This window comes from Euprymna scolopes, chromosome 17 (assembly GCF_053919585.1).
Source record: "Euprymna scolopes isolate OS-2025 chromosome 17, ASM5391958v1, whole genome shotgun sequence".
NCBI lineage: Eukaryota > Metazoa > Mollusca > Cephalopoda > Sepiida > Sepiolidae > Euprymna > Euprymna scolopes.
Window position 1 is genome coordinate 63,746,385 of NC_136498.1, and position 19,219 is coordinate 63,765,603.

Here is a 19,219-nt window from a genome sequence, read left to right on the forward strand (position 1 = left end):
CTGATCGTTGTGCTTCACTGCTTCACGATGAATCCTCTGGAAGTTTTATAAATATTCAGTGAATTTTTACTTTTCATTACTTTGCACAAAAAAATATGCGCGCCTGCGCGTACACTACACCACAGCAGTACAGCACACCACTTATGACATAATTACATTGTTTAATACTCAGAAAACTGAGGAAAATTTAAATGCGATATTCGTTTTCAGCATATACAAGCTCCTCAATGTTGTGTTTTTAAGTGATTGTTAAGGTAGAAAGTAAAGACTTACCAAATATGTTATTCTGAAAAACAGTAAAGTTTGTTTGCATATTTTAAAACTGGTAAACATTAATCTGAAGTGACTTTTCCAGGGCATTCATCGTGAAAATTGTGAACAAAGATGAACGAAACTTGATTTTAATTGAGTAGTTTTATGTGAAGATTTTGGTCTCATTAGAATAAATTTAGTTTGCAAACTGATTAGGGTTAGTAAGAAGCCCTGACGTAACAAACTACTTTGCGACGGGTTTTAATGCCAAAATCATACTAAAAGCCCCCCAAAATAATAGATTAAAAAGACATCCGATTGGATATGGGAATAATTCTATAAAATTGTTAATTTTACATAGAAATTAAAAACAAACTTGGCGGACTTGAACGATAATCACCCCTCCCCCATAATTTTAACCGGTATTCTGCAGTTAGTATTGTTTTACAACCTAACTCAGCGTAGTATAACCCTCTCCACGTGTTAAGAACGATTTTCTGAATAACACCCTAAACCTCGAAAACTATACTATATACTAAAACATACTATAAAAATTATAGGGAGTGGGGGTGATTCCCGTTCAGGTCCGCCATAATATAATCTCCAGTGCCAGTGTGAACGTTTGCGCTAATTAAAGGGGTCAATCCGTGTCTCGGCATTTTAACTTGGAAGTTTTTATCTGGTGCATCATCATCACTGCATGTAACCTTTTTTTTTTTTTTTTTTTTCTTTTTTTTTTTTAATAGTATTTTCGATACTAGTGCACTTACTGATCCGCGCTATTAATAGAATTTTCAAGTTTAATCAGTTTTACGATACCTGTTTTTATCCAATTGTTAGATGAAAGTACAGAATAGGTACATAACACTCTCCCGTCCACATGTTAAGAATAGCTTTCTAAATAACGTTATTTCAGCACGGATCAATAAGTGCATGAGTACCGTATTTTCAAGTTAAATTTTTATTTGTTTATCAAATTGTTAGAACAGTTACAAAACACGGTAAAACTATACAAACACCGTGACAGCGAATTAACCCTAACCCTAACCCTAAACCCTAACCCTGTCACGGTGTTTGTATAATAATACCCAAAACGCTCTAACCCCTCTCAAAAATGTTATTTCAGCACGGTAACATAGATGCACAAGTACTTTTTTTTATAATTATGCGGAATACGGACCATGCTGGCTGAAATGTTTAAAGAAATCCATCCTTAACATAATTAAGGGCGTGATTAAAAAAAACTTCTATACTTTTACCTTTGTGAAACAAGATACCGTAAAAATTTGATTTAACGTGCAAATCCTGTTTAAAAACTTATCACGGTCCGTATTCTGCATATCCCATCTATTTTATTTATTTTTCATGCGTTAGGTAAGTTTGTCTGGAAAATAAATCTTTCTAGGCCGAAGATTTTTTTTTTTTTTTTAAATCCGAAAGCATGCCACATTAAATAAAATAAAAAACGAACATGTTTTTGTTCTCGTATGGAATCTAGGTACATTTCTTTTAGACAAGATTAAATTATAATTTACTTTTACAATTTATGAATTTCAAAAAATGGGTACTCATGCAGAGAGTGATCCGTGCTGAAATAATGTTATTATTTTAAAAGCCATTAACATGGTGAGGGTAGGGTGTTTTGTACCTATTCTGTACTTACACCTCACAATTGAATAAAAAACAAAACTTTAATTACACGTGGAAATACGATTTAAAAAAATAGTGCGAATCACTCTCTGCATTAGCATCCAAAATTGTATAACATTCAGGCTCTGAACAAACTTTCCATTTTATACTCCGACAATGCACGCACGTCTTGCTAATTAATTTTTTTGATATTTAGAATTCAACCTAATAGAAACAAAACTACAGAAAATAAAGGTCTACAATTCACCTGGGTACGAAAAACAAATATAACAAATGTTATCAGAGGCAAGATAAGTTACTCTTCTACCTGCAGTGCTTTTACTCACTTTAAAAAACGTTTAATCGGTTCGAAAATCATACGACGTTTATCGATGGGTACGAACAAGAAAAATGGCGAGCTGACCCTTAAATATGTGAAGTTTGGAAAATGAGTTATAATTTTAAAAATTATACAAAATACTGTTAGAAACTCACCGAATATACGTCACGGTAACATATTTGGGTGAGTTTCTAACATTATTTTGTGTTAACTCTTAAGAAAATCATTTTTAAACATTTTGAAATCGGTAGTATTACAAGGCCAATCTCGCAAGGTTGAATTATTGTGGACTTACCTACCCTTGTTTCTTTTAAGGTTACAGCGCGAGATAGTTCCTGTTTGTTTACTCATGAATTTTTTTTTTTTTTTTTTTTTTTTTTTTTTTTTAGTAAAACTACCTGATACGTATTTTTTTTTGGAGGGGGGCTATGACTTTTTTTTTTTTTTTTTTTTTTCAGTCAAGTTAAATTCTAAATAAGAATCTGCTTTTATTTCAATAATATACCTGTATAGTGTAATTATGTACACTTGATTATTCACGCTTATCCGATTGTATGAAAGGAGCGGGGGATACAAAGACTTTAAAAATGCGCGCTTTTCTATGACAGGCGTAAAACTGGGGGGGGGGGGTGCACTGCATGCCTGTGTCTGTTCCTCTGCACAATTCAATCAAAATACAATAACACGATGAGTGAACGAACTGAGAATTAAACGGGCTATTTTCTAGAATAGCTATCGAAGCCACAAAAAAAAATGCATCAATGTTTACCATGTTTGTAGAACATCACACTTTTCACACGACTGGTGACATTTATTGTATGTTTCGATCAGTATTTTAATTTTTATTTATTTATTTATTTTTTTTAGCTATTATCGAAGCTCGATTATGGCCCGAATTTAACCATTTTTGTTCTTCGTTTTAACTCTGCAGACGTTATACTACCTTTTTTTTTTTTTTTACTTTTTTAAATAAACACTTCAATAAAACACAACCTCAAGTAGAAAGAGCAAACTTAGCTTGCAACGTAACGTTTGTGTACTTATTTTTTATTTATTTATTTGCTAGAAAATCACCATTGAACGTGAAAATTTGTATAACTTTAATAATAAACGATGCGTAGTTGTATTACTGTACACATAGTTTCGAAAAAGTTGTCAAACAAATATATAACAAATGTTATCATAGGTAGAAAAGTAACTTATCTTACCTAACTGGATAATTGTCTAGTGTTTTTAATGTAATTGTAACATGTTTATTCAGCTCGAAAAACAGTGTTTACCGATGTATTGGAAAATTAAAAATGGCGCCCGACTCTTTCTTTGACACGGTAAGTTTGGGAAAAGGAGTTAAAAATAAAAAAAACTGGACAAAATACTGTTAGAAACTGGCTCAATATATGTGACCGTGATACAGGCTGACATATAATCGGTGGGGTTTTAACAATATTTTGTATATTTCTTTTATTAACTTCTTTTCCCAAACTTACCGTGTCAAAGAGTCGGGCGCCATTTTTAATTTTCCAATACATCGGTAAACACTGTCTTTCGAGCTGAATAAACATGTTGCATTAAATAAAAACACTAGAAAATTATTCAGTTAGGTAGGAAAGTAGCCTTTGATAACATTTAATATATATATATATATATATATATATATATATATATATATAATAATTTTTTTTTTTTTACATGGTGTAACGATGAAATTGTCACCCTAAAGAAAACGACATTACAGCTTTATTTTAAAATTTTTTATTGAAAAATCAGTTATGTAATAGAGCTGACATCTATTCAATGTAGCAGCCTTCAGCCTCAATCACCGCTTCTATATGGGTCCGGTACTGAGAGCATGCCTTTTCCACAAGCGTTGGCAGGAACTCGGCGAATAATGGCGACGGTCAGACTGATTTTTGTGTTGTGGGAGGTCGTGTTGATGTTCTCGACGTATGACCAAACGAAATTGTGTAATGGTTATATATATATATATATAATTTTTAATTATTTAAACACTTCAGCTTTATAAAATGTAATTTCTATGGATCTGAATTTATTTTTTTTTAATATGAAATATGGAGGGAACATCTAAAAATATATTTCCCCTCATATATTTAACAAAACCTACTTTTAATAGTTAAATTAAAAATAAATATCAAATTGCATAAAAATCTAACCATTAGTTATTTTTTGCTAGATTTTTCAAAACATGGGTATGTTTACGGCTTCAAAATGGTCGCTACATAGGAATGTTGTATTTAAGGCGTCGATAATGTAAACACGATTTTAATCTCGACTTTTATTTTCGTTTGCTGTATACTTTTATTTTTTTTAATTAGTTTATTTGAAGCATCTTTTAAATGGTACAAAAGTTATGATACATGTAGGGGTAAATTTGGCACGCGTTGGGGGTACCTAAAAAATTTTGTGTGTGTGTGTCGCTATTTCATCCCATGGTGAAGTCGATACTTTCTCTCCTTCCCCCTGTTTTTGCTTGCTTGGTCTTTGTAATGCTAGAGCTTAGTTACTGAAATTCCGTTCCGGATGAAGGCTGGCAATGCAGAAAATGTCCTTTCTGATTGTCTTCGTATCAGATAGTGTGTAGTCATGGTGAAACTCGTGAATTGTCTTTAATATAAATTCATTATAAATTACTTGGGAGTGGGGGTATTTTTAGCAATAACCAACAAAACAAAGAGGTGGGGTGGTAAAAAAAAAATATGCAAATGTGACCAAAGGTCAAGTTAATTTACTTTTATATCTACCTGGATAAGTTTTTTTCTTTTAACTTGAATTTTTTTTTAAACAAAAGTGATGCCGAGTTAGAAAAAAAAAATGTCGGTGTCTCGATTTGAAGCCTCCATAATCACTCAAAAATTATACAAAATACTGGTAGAACATTAGATTTTATTTTGTTAAATACCCCTTTTTTGTTTATTTTATTTATTTATTTATTTTTTAACTATAATGCATGATTGCCAGTGTAATTTTAAAAGAAATTCCAAAGCAGCATTGAGTAGATAATACTAAGATATTTTCTTTCCATCACGGATATTTTTATTTCATAAAACTGTCATTGTGGACAAATACCAATGTTTGTTTCACTCATTCCATTACAAGAGAACATAGCAACAACACATGTATAAAAGGACCGTACTACTAATATATACAAACTTTCTCGGTGTTTGTCTTTTCAAGTTTGAGCTAGTCCTTAATATAATAGATTTGTTCCTATTTACTTGCCTTGCCACGAGGGCAGAGTTAAATAAAAGGTCAATTTTTAATGTGGGGAAAATCCAGTTCCCAAAATGGGGGAACTCTGGATAGGAACAAAAAATAAAAATTGCCTCGGTCTAGAAGGATTTATCCTCCTCTGAACAAGGACAGAAAAGATAAAGTTTAGTATCAGAACAGATACTAGACTTCGTTCTTAGCCAGTTTGCAAAATATATGGTAAATAATCGAAACAAAATCGTCTACCAAAATGAGTGCATTAAATGACCAGAAGGGTTGATTTGTTGTAAAACAAAACGAACCACAGCTATTTTTTTTCTTTTTTCATGCAATTATCTAATTTCAATATTTACTTTTGTCTATACGTGTTATAGCTGATAACTTTTTTTTTTTACTTCCAGGAGGCCATACTAACATAGACTGAGTGGTCAGGTTAAACCGACCGATCTATGGAAATATGTAAGTACAAATAAAACTTCTTGATACTTGTACACAATTTGAACCTAGATAGACACTTTTTTTTTTTTTTTTTTTTTTTTTTTTTAGAACTAGCCAGAAACAAACGAAGCGGGTTTTTGAATCGGAAAAAAAAAAAAAAAAAATATGGCTGACGATAATTGAAGACAATGATCCAACCTAAAACAAGGGTGGATTCTAAGGTCCAAATCCGACTAAGTCGGTGGACCAATAAATTCATGCAAGTTGGTTAACATAAGCTATTTTGCTTGTAAAGGATTAATTGAATTCTGTCACGAAAATAAAATATTTTTAGCAAAAAACAAAAAAAAAAAATGCACGAAATGCATATTTACAACCTGTATGCGCATTAGGTCCAAATTTATAAATGTGTTAGATATATATACAAATAGATTATCTGTCAAAAAAGACTAAAAAATAATATACATATAACAAATAAGTCTATATTCCAAATTTCATATTGATCATCTTACAATTTATTACTTTAAGTACGTTGACATTGTCAATTCTTGACAGCACCTATTTCGTAGCACAAAATCAGTCATTTAATTATATAAATCGATGACTCTATTCTGCCCTTCAAAATGACAAAAGGTAATAGCAACTTCTCCCAGTTTTCAGATTTCGTAATCATGCCATGTGCATTTTCTTTTCTTTTAATGGATTGATAGATGCTATTTGTTTCTGATGAGCTAAGGGCAAAATAGATTCATTGATTGATATAATTAAATGAATGATTTTACGCTGCGAAACGGGTGCTGTCAAGAATTGTGAATGTTAACGTACTTAAAGAAATAAATTGTAAGATGGTCAAAAATAACATCATGAAATTTGATTATAGACCTGTGTCATTTGTTTATTTGCTCTGTAATTACATAAAGCTTCATGAGTTAAGGATTGGTATAAATATAAGGTAAACTATAATTGAAAAGTATTTATACACACACACGCGCGCGCGCACATAGTTGTGTGTATTGTACAGGTCCACAAAGTTTGTTAACGCCTACACAGAATTTGTTATTGCCATAAATTCACACTGTGATTTAGTGATTTTTTTTTTTTTTTTTTTTTTTTTAAATACAAATGAATCATGTCAATTCAGAAACTCTATACAGTGTCCATCTTCAACTAAAAAGTTGAAGCAATTAAAGTATTGCACAAATAAAAAAAAAATGCAGGTTTGATTTTAGTTAAAAGCGAAAATTTCTTTTCACTGGCTCTGTGGCCAACAACTAATGTACAGAAGACGACTTGATTTTGAAGAAAAAAAGACAAAATGTTGGTTTAGTACTAATTAACTGTTTGCCCGTGATCTCATCAAACGACCAAAAGAAAAGGATGATTTTTCTTTTTTTTTTTTTTTTTTAATGATTAAAAAAGTTGTTTCTTCAGGTGAATGATGTATATTTTTATAAATTTTGATTGCTGACAACTCCTGTTTGAATCTCCTTTTTTTTTTTTTTTTTTCTCGACCATTTACATAAATCACATTCAGCAAATCTGCTTAGCTTGGTTCAAATTCTGTAGAAATACACTTTTTCGATTTTTAACATTTTTTTTACCACTTGAACTTATTTAAATGTTTTTACTTTTGCTCAGATATATCTTTAGAAAAATTTTAAATTCATCGATTTCCTAAGAGTCGCGGTTAATTATTTGGTATTTATGCAGCGTGCAGCGAGCGGACTTTAACAATATTTTCTGGTTAAACTTTAGTTTTACGGTATGTTTTTATTAAATTGTTAGGTGAAAGTACAGAATAGTTACAAATCACCTACCTCCCCATGTAAACAATGAGTTTCTAAATGTTATTTCAACATTGTACCTTCTCTGCAGATGTATTTTTTTCTTGTTTAACTCGTGTTTCTTTTAACTCGTTTCTTTTCTGCTCTGTCACCCCCCGTCTCTTTCAAATTCTACCCCACTCTCTAATTTTCTCTTTTTCACTTTTTTTTTTTTTTTTAAATATGTCTGTTCTTGGTTTACCATATTTTCCAAACAGCAATATTGAAGAATTTTTAGTATCAGGAATTTTAATTACTCGACCTACTCCCCATTGCGCGAGAGTATTCTTTATACTTCGTTTTGTCTCCCTCCTTCCCTTCGTCTTTCTAAACCGAGTGATTACATCTCTTTAAAAGTGCTGATACGGATGATAACGTACATACGAACATGGAATTGCTTTGTCATACTATTATGACATGTTAGTTTTTTTTTTTTCTTTTTGTGTTCGTATAGAAACAAACAAAGACCACTATTGTAATCATCCATCGTAGCAAGCTTATCCTTTAACCATACAGAGGTAGCTCTGATTATCTATGTGCAAATATTGTTATTGATGCAGACCTACATTTTCTGGAGTTTTCATGGGAACGTCTTGTACGATTCAATTCCTCTTCACCGTCTCATTCTGACTATTGCCAGCCACCATCTATTTGCCACTCTGTCACCTTTGCTTTCCCTTCCTTGAATGATCATTCAAGAAAAGCAATTTTTGCTAATCGTATCTATGGACAATAATTCATTTTGCTTCATTGCTCTCTCTTCCTGCCTTTCTCATCATTTTCAATATTGACCTCTTTCCATGCATCATTTCCATATGAAGAATAACTAATTACCTGAAGAAGGCCAAGGGATGAGTTGGCCGGAACATGGTTAATTAACAACTATGAAGATGAGATAAGTCTGCAAGAAAAAAAAATGGATACACAAATTATGAAGCCTCATCTCAAAGGATTCCAAAATCAAACAAACAAAAAATACAATTCGTTACGGACCCGACAATGGACGACCAGATAAAAACACAAAAAACCATAAAATCCACCTTTGATCGCGCTTTGGGGCCCCTGGCATAGTGTATAGACATTGAATCTCTACGGTTCCAGGTGAGCATTGTCTGAAGATAGCAGTTTCAATCCTACCCAAAGCTGGCAAGAGGATTAATTGGCCAAAATGTGGTGAGACGGTAACAACTCTTGAAGGCAGTAATCACTGGGGATACAATGTCAAAACTCAGCATTCCTATCCCATTGTGGTTAATTACCTGAAGAAGGCCAGAGAATGAGTTTGCTGAAATGTGATGAAACAACTATGAACATGAAGAGAACGGTCTGCAAAAGAATGAATACATAAGTTTCGGTCCATGTATATCAGACCTTCTTCAGGGTCCTGGATATAAACTTAAACTATATCCAGTGGTGAGGCCTCAATTTGTGGGCTCTGGTGAGTGTGGAGCCACCCTTTAATTGCCATTGCTCCCAGGTCCACTCTGACCTGGAGTGGTAGTACCTGTTAGGGTCCCAACTATGGATTAAATAGAAACTGACTTGAAAACAACAAATATATTCTATTAAAAAATTTATCTTTGGATTCGGCATTAAATAATCTGAAAACTGTTGATATGCCGTAAAACAACCAACCAACCGACCTTCTTCAGAGAAATCTGTTGAACTCGGGGCGGGGTGTCTGCATGGAATTTTGAACGGAATCCTTTATTTAATCCATAAGGATAGAAATTGTAATAGTGATGCCCTCACTGAGGATTGAACCAAGTACTTTATCCACTTTGGATGAAGTCAAATTTCTCCAAGTTTGACAGAAGGATCTCTGAGTTTGACAAGATACACTCGGAGGTTACATTAACCGAAACGTTGTGTGAATAACTCTTTACATGAGAACCGTAATACGTGTCATATGCAGGTTAACGTTTCAGTAAAAGAAAGTTTCTTTCCATTGTCTATCATAAATGATCACAAATACTCCTAATAATGCATTCACTTCATTCGTATCGATAAATGGACAGCTCAAACAAATGCAAAGCAACATTAATATGCTAGCAAGGAGGTAAGTAAAATGCTCTAACAACTGCCTCGACTAGGGAAACCCAAAATGATGCTGAAACTCATTTTGAGCCATCATTTTAAATAATTGGATTCTGCTAAGCTTCCATCATTACCAATCATTAGTTGTTTCACTGTCATTTTATAAACTCGTTAACTCTTACCCACGAGTGGCTTTTGGGTCTTGATAAATGGTGACAAAAAGTAAAAATAACTTTATACACGGCACAATCATGTTGATACAGATTCTCGCCAGATCACCAAAATTAAGCAACGATAAACCAGGCCAGAATCAGATTGGTGACCGTTTGGAAAGGCTAGGTGCTGTATGTACTGCACCAAATTGTAGAAATTTCCAGGTTGGTATTTGGAGGTGCGTTTAATGCATTGGAGGAGATTCACCCCCAAATAAACTCGGTAGGTGACGAGACAATAATGGTGTACCGGTAATCTGCTATAAGATGCCTTCCTGAACTGCATGTAAAGCACACGTTTGCCACAGCGAATGATAACATCTGAAGCGTGTGCGAAATGAAGTTGCGCTTTGTAGATCACCTAAAACACTTTGTAGCTGAGGCTAGCTCAATTTTAATGAACAAAATGTATGCTTATATTCGAGTTTTGTCAATGAGGACGATATATGTATGTATAAACTTTTAAATATCTTTTAAAATTGGAATCTATTAACGTAATCAAAAGCTCAATGTACTAGATAGAGCAATTAAAGAAATGAGAAAAATAGATGAAAACAAAATTGAATAAATTATGTCTATTGATCCATGAAATTAAAAGTAATTATAATAATGAAAAGGCCTTAATCCATGGATTTTCAAAGATTGTTTTTCATCAAAAAATGAACATTTAAAAAAAAAAAATGCATTACTGGTTAGTGTGTGTGTGTGTGTGTATATATATATATATATATATATATATATATTCTAGCAAACTGTTTGAAAATCCATGGGTTAAGGAATTTGATGGATCAATAAATATTGTAATTCATCCAAGTTTTTATATAGTACTTTTTATATTCCTGGACCGTCCTCTTAAATAAGTAAATATTGCCCACTTTCAACTATCGTTATTGTCAGAGTTGTCTCCTTGAAAAACTCCTCCACCACCCTCATCCACAAGTGGTTTTTAGGCCTTGATAAGTGGTGACTCGCATTTAAAAAAAGCTTTGAACAATAAGCAACACTACTGCATTAGTAAATTTACTATCTTTTCAGCTTCAATAAACCAAATATTTATTTACACGCATCTAAAAGATGAATATTTACAAACCTCTTCTTCCCACTAGGACTTGTATAAATCTTATGGCGTGTGTTGCTTTAATATCAATATTTATCGTACAAATAGTGTCTTCTGATTTATCTGCCTCCCTGCTTATTCTCTTGCCAGATGGATAACGCTTGTTTGTGGAAGACTTGATTTATGTTGCATTTTACTTTTATCATAACGTTGTCATATCGTAACTTTGCCTCCTTTTTTTTCATTTTTAAAAAAACTTTTTGTTTTCCTTTATAAACAGGATTTCCTTTTGGATAGTATATGCACGTGTTATTGAAATTTTTTCTTCCAAATATTTATATTTAAACTAGAGAAATAATGATTTTAACTTAAATATTTTTTTCTCTCTGCGTTTATAGATTCACATTTTATAGTTAGTGTTTATCTGAAACTAAATCGCAAAATACATCTTGTAGGTCAGCCATCTAAACTTGTTTGGGTTTGTTTTACAATCCAGAGATTCGAAGAAGTGGTAAAAAAATCAAATATAACAAATGTTACCAAAGGCAAGATAGATTATTCCATCTAGCTGATTAGGTTTTTACTGTTTTTACTTAATGTAAAATGTTTGTTCGGTCTTATAAACAAGTAATGTCGACCGGTACACAAGCACAAGAAAAAAATGGCCACAATGTACTTATTACGCAGCCATTTTTCTTTTGTTTATGTACCGCTGGACATTTTTTTTTTTTTTTTTTCGATCCAAATAAACATTTGGCATTAAGTAAAAATACTGAAAACCTGTCCAGCTAGGGAGAGAAGTAAATTTATTGTGCATTTGGTAACATTTGTTATACAACCATGGTCAAAATTATGCAGCACCAATGAAAAATTGAAATTATGATTCAAACTTGTATATTTCAAGGTTAAGAATAGTCGAATAAACATTAAGAAATCTATTTTAACAACTAATATTTTGACATGTCCTCCTTTTGTCTTTATAACGGCTTTTATTCGTTTTTGCATATTATTGGATGAATTGTTGTAGGTGGTAGGATTTAGTTTCTACCACTCTTCATGAAGTTTGGTTCTAATTTTTTTTTTTATTATAAACATTTGTGCATTCTCACTCTAGATGGGACCACAAAGTCTCAATGGATTTAGGACTGGGAATTGATGGGAGTGAGGGAAAATTCATCACTGTAATTTTTTTTTTTTTTTTTTTTTTTTTTTTTCAAACCTACTCATTGAAACTTTTGACATATGGCATGCGGCATTGTCTTGATGGAAGATTATATCACTTGGAATGTTATTAAATATTTAAGTCAAAGAGGTCTGGTAAAACTGGTCCAGCATGTTAGTATAAATTGTGGAGTTCCTTCTGCCCTCACATGTGTACAACAGTCCAGTGCTTGAAGAAGCCATGCAATCTGAAGCTATTACGCTTCCTCCTCCAAATTTGATAGTTGGAACCACACGATCAGGATGAAATACCTCTGTTTCCCCACGACGAACATAAACTACACCACGGGTGCTAAAAATCTGATGAAAAAAATTAGAATTTGCTACAATTTTTACGTAGATATTATGAATGTGTATTCACATAATTGTTCCTTTCAAAGTTTAGAAAATAGAAGCTGTTAACTTAGTTACTTTCGTCAGAATAAACAATTTGGGCCCAATCATCAGGTATTAAAGTTTCATTTTTCAAATTCCAGTCGTTTTTTTTTTTTTTTTTGTTGGTCGGAGAGAAGTATGGCTTCCTTGCTTTGCATCCTTTTAATTCCTGCTTCTAATAAACTTTTCACTGTTCGAGCTGATATGTTTTTATTTGTATTCTCCCTAAGTTCAACAGTCTGAAAGATTTAGCAAGGGATGCTCTTTTCAAAGATCTGGCTTCCCTGGCAGTTGTAGACTTTTTACGGCCTTGTCCTTTTCTGTTTTTGAAAGACTTTGTTTCCTTGTATCTTTTAATCGCTATTTGAAGAACTCCTTTCCTTGAACATTCTATCTTTCTAGCAATTTCTACCTGACAATATCCTACACTAGATAAAGCACAAACAAACTAAGGGTTATGGTATCTGTGCGATACACAGGGATTCTTTCTTGATTTTAACTTCTTTTGCCATTGGGTACTTGCATTTGGGGCAGTGACGGTGGCTAAGTGGTTAACGATATGACACTAACTGAAGACCTGGATGTGCCTAGTTCGAATCCAGTTGATAATTACAAAGAAACAGTTTCATCCAAACCCTATAGCTGACCTTGTCTAACTTGATAAGTTATCTCTGAAAATGTTAATTTCTTGTTTATCTAGATTCATACTTCACTGATTAAACATGTTTTTCAATAATTTGAAAATTATTTTAAATGTGTTCTTACAATTCACCAGTCACCACTAGCATATCATCATCCAGGTTGTTTTTAACTATTTATTGTACTGCCTTTTCTCAACACACACACTTGATAATTTTTTTTTCTTAAATTTTCTTTTTCTTTTTTCTTATCTCTCACTTTTTATCTCTTCCTCTGCTTTTTTGTTTTCACTTTCTCTTTCTCTGCTTTTTTTCTTTTCACTTTCTCTTTCTCTGCTTTTTTTCTTTTCACTTTCTCTTTCTCTGCTTTTTTTCTTTTCACTTTCTCTTTCTCTGCTTTTTTTTCTTTTCACTTTCTTTGCTTTTTTTCTTTTCACTTTCTCTTTCTCTGCTTTTTTTTTCTTTTCACTTTCTCTTTCTTTGCTTTTTTTCTTTTCACTTTCTCTTTCTCTGCTTTTTTCTTTTCACTTTCTCTTTCTCTGCTTTTTTTCTTTTCACTTTCTCTTTCTCTGCTTTTTTCTTTTCACTTTCTCTTTCTCTGCTTTTTTTCTTTTCACTTTCTCTTTCTCTGCTTTTTTTCTTTTCACTTTCTCTTTCTCTGCTTTTTTTCTTTTCACTTTCTCTTTCTTTTTTTTCTTTTCACTTTCTCTTTCTCTGCTTTTTTTTTCTTTTCACTTTCTCTTTCTCTGCTTTTTTTTTCTTTTCACTTTCTCTTTCTCTGCTTTTTTTTTCTTTTCACTTTCTCTTTCTCTGCTTTTTTTTTCTTTTCACTTTCTCTTTCTCTGCTTTTTTTTTCTTTTCACTTTCTCTTTCTCTGCTTTTTTTTTCTTTTCACTTTCTCTTTCTCTGCTTTTTTTTCTTTTCACTTTCTCTTTCTCTGCTTTTTTTTCTTTTCACTTTCTCTTTCTCTGCTTTTTTTTTCTTTTCACTTTCTCTTTCTCTGCTTTTTTTTCTTTTCACTTTCTCTTTCTCTGCTTTTTTTTTCTTTTCACTTTCACTTTCTCTGCTTTTTTTTTCTTTTCACTTTCACTTTCTCTGCTTTTTTTTCTTTTCACTTTCTCTTTCTCTGCTTTTTTTTCTTTTCACTTTCTCTTTCTCTGCTTTTTTTTCTTTTCACTTTCTCTGCTTTTTTTTCTTTTCACTTTCTCTTTCTCTGCTTTTTTCTTTTCACTTTCTCTTTCTCTGCTTTTTTTTTCTTTTCACTTTCTCTTTCTCTGCTTTTTTTTTCTTTTCACTTTCTCTTTCTCTGCTTTTTTTTCTTTTCACTTTCTCTTTCTCTGCTTTTTTTTTCTTTTCACTTTCTCTTTCTCTGCTTTTTTTTTCTTTTCACTTTCTCTTTCTCTGCTTTTTTTTTTCTTTTCACTTTCTCTTTCTCTGCTTTTTTTTCTTTTCACTTTCTCTTTCTCTGCTTTTTTTTCTTTTCACTTTCTCTTTCTCTGCTTTTTTTTTCTTTTCACTTTCTCTTTCTCTGCTTTTTTTTTCTTTTCACTTTCTCTTTCTCTGCTTTTTTTTTCTTTTCACTTTCACTTTCTCTGCTTTTTTTTCTTTTCACTTTCACTTTCTCTGCTTTTTTTTCTTTTCACTTTCTCTTTCTCTGCTTTTTTTTCTTTTCACTTTCTCTTTCTCTGCTTTTTTTTCTTTTCACTTTCTCTTTCTCTGCTTTTTTTTCTTTTCACTTTCTCTGCTTTTTTTTCTTTTCACTTTCTCTGCTTTTTTTTCTTTTCACTTTCTCTTTCTCTGCTTTTTTTTTCTTTTCACTTTCTCTTTCTCTGCTTTTTTTTTCTTTTCACTTTCTCTTTCTCTGCTTTTTTTTTCTTTTCACTTTCTCTTTCTCTGCTTTTTTTTTCTTTTCACTTTCTCTTTCTCTGCTTTTTTTTTCTTTTCACTTTCTCTTTCTCTGCTTTTTTTTTTCTTTTCACTTTCTCTTTCTCTGCTTTTTTTTCTTTTCACTTTCTCTTTCTCTGCTTTTTTTTTCTTTTCACTTTCTCTTTCTCTGCTTTTTTTTTCTTTTCACTTTCTCTTTCTCTGCTTTTTTTTTCTTTTCACTTTCTCTTTCTCTGCTTTTTTTTTTCTTTTCACTTTCTCTTTCTCTGCTTTTTTTTTCTTTTCACTTTCTCTTTCTCTGCTTTTTTTTTCTTTTCACTTTCTCTTTCTCTGCTTTTTTTTTTCTTTTCACTTTCTCTTTCTCTGCTTTTTTTTTCTTTTCACTTTCTCTTTCTCTGCTTTTTTTTTCTTTTCACTTTCTCTTTCTCTGCTTTTTTTTTCTTTTCACTTTCTCTTTCTCTGCTTTTTTTTTCTTTTCACTTTCTCTTTCTCTGCTTTTTTTTTCTTTTCACTTTCTCTTTCTCTGCTTTTTTTTCTTTTCACTTTCTCTTTCTCTGCTTTTTTTTCTTTTCACTTTCTCTTTCTCTGCTTTTTTTTCTTCTTTTCACTTTCTCTTTCTCTGCTTTTTTTTCTTCTTTTCACTTTCTCTTTCTCTGCTTTTTTTTCTTCTTTTCACTTTCTCTTTCTTATACTCTATCCGTCTGGTCTTATCTTGCCTTTCTGTTCACTTTGAGGACAGTTCTCGGTGAAAATGGGAATTTTTTTTTTTTTTTTTTTTTTTGTTCACCCAGATTAATATTTCACTGATTAAATTTTTTTTTTCAAATTGCTATTTCATTTACTTCCCCACGTAAGCAAAATGTGACACAAGGTCTTTTTTAATGTGCGGGACCGGCTACCCAAAAAGAGCCACTATGAAAGTAGGCAAAATAAATTACCTTAGTATCGAAGGGTCCTAAGAACAAATTTACTTAAGTGTAGCATCAGAACAGATACTACACTTGGATCCAAACCTGAAGGCTAGATATGTGAAAAAAAAAAGGGAAGGACCAATGGCAAGGGGGTGGAGGTCCAAGAAAGTCGGTTCTACCCTAAGGCATCTTTGTTACTGGGAGGCGCTGGCCCTTGGACATATATAGAACATGCCTTGGGCCAAGTGGGTCATTGATTCACGCTACTTCATCGATAGTTCTGAGGGGTGCTGACTTCTTCCGTGTTCTGCAGTGTTCCCTATCTACTGTCTGTCCAGTAGCTTCATATATTGCGTCCATTCAGGTTACGTGACGCAGTAGGTTGCTAACAGTACCTCGGTGACCACTTTATCTGTTACCAGTTGGTTGCCGATGTACATGCACCATTCCAAGTCTGGGCGTGATAATGAGGTATGCTGTGGACGGAGGGTGGGGGGCTCTGCAGGATGTGGGTGTCATTGGTTCCATTCAGAGCTTGTCCAACAACTCACCACAGAATCAATGCGTTGTATTTCTTTATCTAGTGGCTAACTAACCCCTGATTTGGGGTCACAAAATAACGATCATTTCTCAACTTTTTTACTGGGCTCCTTCTCGGATCATCCAGCCCAACTCTGGTTGGAATTAAATTTTCGACAGATGCTATTTTTTTATTTATTTTTTTCCAAAATTATTTTAAATGTTTTTACAATTTGATTAGCACATCATCATCCAGGTTGTTTTTAGGTGTTTTTTTTTTTTTTTTTTTTTTTTTTTTCATAATACTCTCTGCACAAACAGGTCCATGTTTTTCCAGATTAGGAAATCCATTTGAAGTTCAGCCCCCCCTTTTTTTTTTTTTTTTTTTTTAACCATTAAGTACTGCTCGCATTTCTCTTATGCTATCAGATCTGGCTGTCTGAAGATACTGGCTTCCTGACCTAAAATGCACCAAACATTAATGTGTTTTATCCTCTTCTATTACAAAACTCAATCATGTTCAGTAAAAACAAAAATAATTTTCCTCTACAAAACGCCATGAATAAATATTTGAAGATATAAAGAACTTGAAGCATAAAAACTCTTATCAAAATGACTAGATCTGACATTAAATTAATTTGAAAAGGGTTGATATGCCGTAAAACAAAACTACCAAACCAATACTCGTATTTCTGGTTCTGTCGGTGAAGGAGAAATATTTCTAGGTTCGTGCAATTTTTATTTAAAAACCCCCACACACGGCTTTATGAATATACATATACAACATAGAATTAAATTGATCCAAAACTGAATCGTTGCAATATATTTTTATACATATGAGGGTATAATCAAAGAAAATTGACACTGGCGATAGGAAATGACCAATGAAATGGATCCACGTTCTGCTAGCAACCAACCAGAAACCGAGGTTGCACCATAAAAATATTGGATATTTTAGAATTCCCACACCTAATTTTTTTATGTCCACACTCTTGTCTTGTGCTGTTTGCCTGCAAAATTTTTAAGTCCAAAACTTGTACAGAAAAGCTACCCACCGAAAACTCCTTTTTCAGAATAGCCGACCATCAGAATCAGAAACTTCTGAAATTAAACATAGCTTTCAATGCAAAATGAATGTCTGTTTCTGGATTGGATCCATTGGATTGGCTGATCGTATGTAACCACTTAGACTGATTTACTTTCGTACACATAAAAATTAACGAATAATGGAGTCTCTTGCATTGATCTGGATTTAGTTCCAGCCAAAATAAGTACTGAATTATTTACTATTACATACCAATATTTTATACTTATCTTCTCTTGCCCCACCCTCCCTCTCTATCCCTCTCATGTTTGTGTGCGTTTTTGTATGACATTTTAGCTAATTCCAAGATAGAGCACAGTGTTTTGGACTTCTCTCCTGCAAATTAGGACACACGCCCCTCTTCACCGCAATGTAGTTTAGACTGACATTTAGAAATATCGCTTGATTTTTTTTTATTTATTTTTTTATCCCGTTTTCTGTTTTATTTTTTTAACACTAGTTTCTAATACTTTGCCGACCCCCCCCCCTCTGCTACCCCCTTGGTGTTTGGATGTTATTGTTGTCACTTGCTAGATTTTTGTTAGTGCATTCAGTGTAATATTGTGACATTTTTTTTTTCTGTGCATCAAAGAGACAAATCCCTGTCTGCTGTCATTTTGCAAGTGTTAGACTAGTTCAGTTTTTCTCATTCCTAACCTTGGGTCATGCCTTTAGGTGACCGTGGTCTAGTGGTTAATGACATGGACTGATGATCTGGTCGTTCCAAGTTCGAATCCAGTTTGTTCCATAAAATAACTTTCACTTAGGCTGTTGGCAACGTTCTCGTGGTTCCTTCCATAAGTACCCGATGTTTCTCTAGAAAGAATTCTAACTAAAAAAGCGGGTGGGGTGGGAACAAATGCTAACAATACAATCTTTGGATTCATACGATATGATGATGCCTTGATGTTTAGGGGTACACAAAAATAGTCAGGGTATAAGTAAAGTGGTCGACCATAGTCGAAGGCGACCCAAAGGCTTACTGTTCAGTAACTATTACATGGATATGTAGGTGAGCATGCCACTCCTTCTTCAGAATTGCTCCACTTACCCTTGATCATTACTTTATGCTTAGTGTTTAGCAAGGTGGGCATCAACTACAATTTTTTAAAGTGTTTTGTAAAACTTTACTAAAGATTTAAACCACGGTCATTGGCCCATTAACACTTACAATTATTCCAAATCAGCTTATAAAGGCAGGATCAAGTCTAATGTGAACATGTTCTTGAAATAATCAAATTTTACCCAACTTACACCATTAACAATTACTACACTACCATCTTACATTCATTAACCTTTATCCTCGAGTGGCCTTCGGACCTTTGTAAGTAGGGACTCCATTGTAAAAAAAAAAAAAAAAAAAAAAAAAAAATTTTTAATGGATAAAAATATCAAGAGTCTAAGACATAACTTTCTATAGTAGTGGGTTTCATGTGCAACTGGAGGGATATTTAAAAAAAAAAAAATTTTAATTACAATTGGGTCATCACTTATTAAGGTCAAGAGTTACTCGAGAGTGAGGATTAAGGAGACAAAATGATTATCAGCAGAGACGAGAAACACTATTAATC

The 19,219-nt window shown here is 32.8% G+C and overlaps 1 protein-coding gene across 10 annotated transcripts in view; it reads left to right on the top strand.

Annotated features, from left to right (window-relative positions):
- The window catches only part of LOC145296756 (adhesion G protein-coupled receptor L4-like), a 700,831-nt gene that overhangs the window by 414,059 nt on the left and 267,553 nt on the right, over nt 1–19,219 (top strand). For all 10 annotated transcript variants that reach the window (XM_080142799.1, XM_080142801.1, XM_080142796.1 and 7 more), the window contains one exon: nt 5,851–5,908. The gene's annotated coding sequence lies outside the window, so the exon portion shown is untranslated. The remainder of the gene's footprint in view (nt 1–5,850; nt 5,909–19,219) is intronic.